The sequence below is a fragment of the Tasmannia lanceolata genome, unplaced genomic scaffold (genome assembly GCF_043159265.1).
Source record: "Tasmannia lanceolata isolate RefF3 unplaced genomic scaffold, GAP_Taslan_0.1 ptg000682l, whole genome shotgun sequence".
In the NCBI taxonomy this organism is placed as follows: domain Eukaryota; kingdom Viridiplantae; phylum Streptophyta; class Magnoliopsida; order Canellales; family Winteraceae; genus Tasmannia; species Tasmannia lanceolata.
The window spans coordinates 1-4993 of NW_027519353.1; the positions used below are offsets into that span (position 1 = coordinate 1).

At 35.6% G+C, this 4993-nt stretch overlaps 3 non-coding genes across 3 annotated transcripts; 1 reads left to right on the forward strand and 2 right to left on the reverse strand.

The window, feature by feature from the left end:
- Positions 1 to 1247: 1247 nt before the first annotated feature.
- Positions 1248 to 1320, reverse strand: TRNAF-GAA (transfer RNA phenylalanine (anticodon GAA)). Its single transcript has one exon. It is a non-coding gene; the product is annotated as a tRNA-Phe (tRNA).
- Positions 1321 to 3048: 1728 nt separating this feature from the next.
- Positions 3049 to 3121, forward strand: TRNAT-UGU (transfer RNA threonine (anticodon UGU)). The gene has a single exon. It is a non-coding gene; the product is annotated as a tRNA-Thr (tRNA).
- Positions 3122 to 4389: 1268 nt separating this feature from the next.
- TRNAS-GGA (transfer RNA serine (anticodon GGA)) lies at positions 4390 to 4476 on the reverse strand. The gene has a single exon. It is a non-coding gene; the product is annotated as a tRNA-Ser (tRNA).
- Between the last annotated feature and the right edge of the window lie 517 nt (positions 4477 to 4993).

Sequence of the window (4993 nt, forward strand, 5' to 3'; positions counted from 1 at the left end):
AAACAGCGGGTAAATCTTCATAAATTTCATCGTAAATGTGAAATACTCATACAAATACAAATGTGGGAGAGATCAAGAAGATGCAAGGTCGTTTATCTGCTTGGCTAGTCAAGCATGAGCTAGTGCATAGATCTTTGGGCTTCGATTACCAAGGAATAGAGACTTTACAAATAAAGCCCGAGGATTGGTACTCCATTGCTGTCATTTCATATGTATATGGTTACAATTATCTACGTTCCCAGTGTGCTTATGATGTAGCACCGGGCGGGTTGTTAGCTAGTGTGTATCATCTTACGAGAATACAGTATGGTGTGGATCAACCCGAAGAGGTATGCATAAAAGTATTTGCCCCAAGGAGGAATCCTAGAATCCCGTCTGTTTTCTGGATTTGGAAAAGTGCTGATTTTCAAGAACGGGAATCTTATGATATGTTGGGAATCTCTTATGAAAATCATCCACGCCTGAAACGTATCTTGATGCCTGAAAGTTGGATAGGCTGGCCCCTACGTAAGGATTATATTGCCCCCAATTTCTATGAAATACAAGATGCTCATTGAATGATAAGAAACTAATATTCACTTCTACGACTCCAGATATTCAAGGAATCTTTTTATGTTCTGTTCTAGATGAAACAGAATAACTGGACTCTCATCTCAGTATTATGAATGGGCTACTAAAGGGGCTTCATTGATATTCCCCAATTTGGAAGATATCCATTTCGGATGAGCAAAGCCAATAGGATGAATCAAAAGAGTTCTGCACCATGAACTTTGTACCGCGCACATCACTTAGATGGGCCCCGAAAAGTCACGTAGGAGGGAGTGAAGAAAGAGAAAGTGAAGAAATAGAATATGAAAGAAAATATGAAATTATGAACTCAAAATTCAGAAATGAAAAGGGGATCAGATTTTCTTTGTACTGTATCTGAAATGAATCCTGTCTATTCCTACCCTTCGATTCCTCTCTAGACTAGACTTTTGGGTTTTCAGCCAACTAACTTCAATTCAAATATGTATGAAGTATTAACATTCTTTTTGAGCGAGAGCAGGTACAGTATGAACAAACAAAAAAGAAGAGGGAACAGAATCTAATTCTTTTCTTTACCCATCAAAAAAAAAAATGGGGGATCTAGATATATCCCTAGATGGATAAGTATGTATCATGATCTAGACTATTAACGAATAGAATATGGATCCCGATCCATATCGATTCATTTGTATGAGTATCTATTCGATATATTAACCACGTGCCAGGAACCAGATTTGAACTGGCGACACGAGGATTTTCAGTCCTCTGCTCTACCAGCTGAGCTATCCCGACCATCCCCGACGCATCATCCTACTAGAGGGCTTGGGTCTATGTCAATTAAAGGGACTCAAAAAACATTAGAAAATCTTACCTCAGCCTTGGAATTTCTTGGATCTTCAAAAAGAAGACTTTGTAAGTGTAAGAGTAATGATATGGACTGTGAATGATTCAATAATGGAGATTCCTTGCCATATATGTTCATTTGTACGTAGATCATATCTATCACAAGACTTGTGATAAGAGAGAAAGATTTCTGGTCGGATCCATTTGTGAAAGAGTAGAGTGAGTGAGAAACATAGCTAAGCTCATTTTGAACCACTGACGAAAAAAGAGGATAAATGGTTAGGGAATGGAATAAAATAGGCCTTTTTTTTTTTATTGGGGATAGAGGGACTTGAACCCTCATGATTTCAAAAGTCGACGGATTTTCCTCTTACTATAAATTTCATTGTTGTCGGTATTGACATGTAGAATGGGACTCTATCTTTATTCTCGTCCGATTAATCAGTTCTTCAAAAGATCTTTCAGACTCTGGAGTAAATGATTTGATCACTGAATCTTCGATTCTTCCTTTTGGAATCGATTTAATTTAGCAAGAATTCTGCAATTTTTCATATAAATAATCAAAAAATCCGGATTCGGGTCGTGATTAATCATTTGATATTTAAGTACGTCTATGTACTTAAATAAGGTCATCCTTTCTGGAGTTTTGATAGAAGGATTCCTCTACCAATGTAGTCAACCCCGTTCGTTAGAACAGCTTCCATTGAGTCTCTGCACCTATCCTTCTTTTGATTCTCGCTTTCTGAACCCTTGTTTTCAGAAAACTGGATTTGGCTCAGGATTGCCCATTTTTAATTCCAGGGTTTCTCTGAATTTGGAAGTTACCACTTAGTAGGTTTCCATACCAAGGCTCAACCCAATCAAGCCCGTAGCGTCTACCAATTTCGCCATATCCCCCTTATGAGATCTCGATCTCATTGTGATCCCATCCCCTTCTTTCATTTATGTTGGAACCATTGAATTCATTAGATACTGATTCCTATATCGAAAAAGTGTCTGCTCCTATTTTATTTCTTGCCCATCTTCTTTCATATCTATTGGAGGACCATTCCATTATTTGGTCCAATCAGAAATGATTCTATCATTGATGTATCTGCAATTCAATATGGATGGATATATCCCACATATAGATGTTCCCCCCCCCTCTCATTTTTCCCGCGCAGTTTGGAATACTGGAACGGTCGATATTCATTCTTCTTTTTTTTTTTTTCGTCCTATCTCCTCCCTTTCCGAATGAAACAAAAGGAATATCTCAGTAGGATCTGGATTGCATCCTTATCTTATCCTTTCCTTAGGAACTACACTCTAATAGAAATAGAATTCATATAATCTGCTATAACTGCTATAACTAATAGTTATATTCTATTCTATAATAGAATATAGAATTATTTCATATGTATATAGTATTATTTTGCGTTTTTTAAATTTGATTTGAATGAAAAAAAAAAATTCTAGTGCTAGTGACTACTAATAAATGAAATAATCAAAAATAAATAATCAAATAGAAAATAATCAAAAATAAAATCAAAATTCATATTATATTAATAATTATTAATATTAATTAATATGTTATAATAATTTATAATAATTAATATTAATAATTATTAATAGCTAATAGCTAACTAAGATCCCAATAGTTTCCCGAATTCCTATTCACGCACTATTTCTGTTATATGAGCCCGCTTAGCTCAGAGGTTAGAGCACCGCATTTGTAATGCGATGGTCATCGGTTCGATTCCGATAGTCGGCTTTCTCTATTTGTTCTATTTTTTTTTTTTTATCAGGATTGATCATCTTTCCTTGAGACCAAGGAATATTGAGAAGACCCCCCCCTTTTTTTTCTCCAAATGTCGGGTTACCGATCTATTATGTTATGTCGCGGGAACTTCCAACTATGAATAAAGAATAAAAAACGGATTGGAGCCGTTTGATCTATACAGAACAAATCAAGAAAAGGATCCTTAACTTCCCATATATACAATATACAAAATAATACGGATATTGATACAATTCATCTTATTCCTCTTTGTAGTACTTCAGTGGATTTAGCTTCGTTTATCGTTTAGTTCAGTATTAATTTAGGTTTATTCTGTAAAATGAAATTTCAATAAAATTAAGGAGTCTTTATGTCTCGTTACCGAGGGCCTCGTTTCAAAAAAATACGCCGTCTAGGGGCTTTACCGGGACTCACTAGGAAAAGACCTAGATCCGGAAGTGATCTTAGAAACCAATCGCGTTCCGGGAAAAGATCTCAATATCGTATTCGTCTAGAAGAAAAACAAAAATTGCGTTTTCATTATGGTCTGACAGAGCAACAATTACTTAGATATGTTCGTATTGCTGGGAAAGCCAAAGGGTCAACAGGTCAGGTTTTACTACAACTACTTGAGATGCGTTTGGATAACATCCTTTTTCGATTGGGTATGGCTTCGACCATTCCGGGAGCCAGGCAATTAGTTAATCATAGACATATTTTAGTTAATGGCCGTATAGTAGATATCCCAAGTTATCGCTGCAAACCCCAAGATATTATTACTATGAGGGATGAACAAAGATCCAGAGCTCTGATTCAAAATTATATGGATTCATCCCCCCACGAGGAGTTGGCAAAACATTTGAGTCTTTATTCATCCCAATATAAAGGATTAGTAAATCAAATAATAGATATTAAGTGGATCGGTTTGAAAATCAATGAGTTGCTAGTCGTAGAATATTATTCCCGTCAGACTTGAACCTAACTAAAATAACAAAGCTTTGGACAAGCCCCTTTTTTTTCTTTCGCCGAAGTAAATAGATCTAAGAGGTTTGATCCGGATTTTTCTCCCATTCACGTATTACAAATGGATCAGCGGTGAGATTTTTATTCCTTGTCCATTCTTTCCGTTCCGGTATTTTCCATACCACAGCAATTAGGAATAGAGAATCTATATCAAATAAAGTACGATTGGAATACTCGTATCAATTGTTATTTGATTTGATACATTGTAGTCGGTACCGTTGGTGAATTAGGTGAAGGTACGGAGAGAGAGGGATTCGAACCCTCGGTAAACAAAAGCCTACATAGCAGTTCCAATGCTACGCCTTGAACCACTCGGCCATCTCTCCTACATAATCTTATGATTATGACCCAGAAACCGAGTGAATAGCGAGTCATTCATATTATTGTATTATTGCAATACAGGTATGACCAATCAATTCTAAATAGAAAATAGAAAACTTTTCATTAAAGAAAGATCTTCCCTCGAGGATCGAGGGATAAAAAAACATTTTTTTTCTTATCTTTTTCTTATCTTATTAAAAAGATTAAAAAAAAATAGATAGAATCTATCTATTCATGTTTGTCAAGAAGACGATCCCGTCTTATTCTTAGATTTATACTGGATTAAACCAATGAATTGGAACAAGTCAACTGACCCTATTTTATACTATGGTTACATTTAGACTATTATGGTTCCATAGGAATTCCAAAATTCCTTTCTAGTTTCAGATTTCTCAACAACAATTCCTCTCATGAGCTACCCCACAATCTATTACAAATTCATGAATCGTCCCATGGATTTTTTTGATATTTCGATTGCGTGGTGTATACACACTATGCACAAAAAATGGATGGTTATTCTTA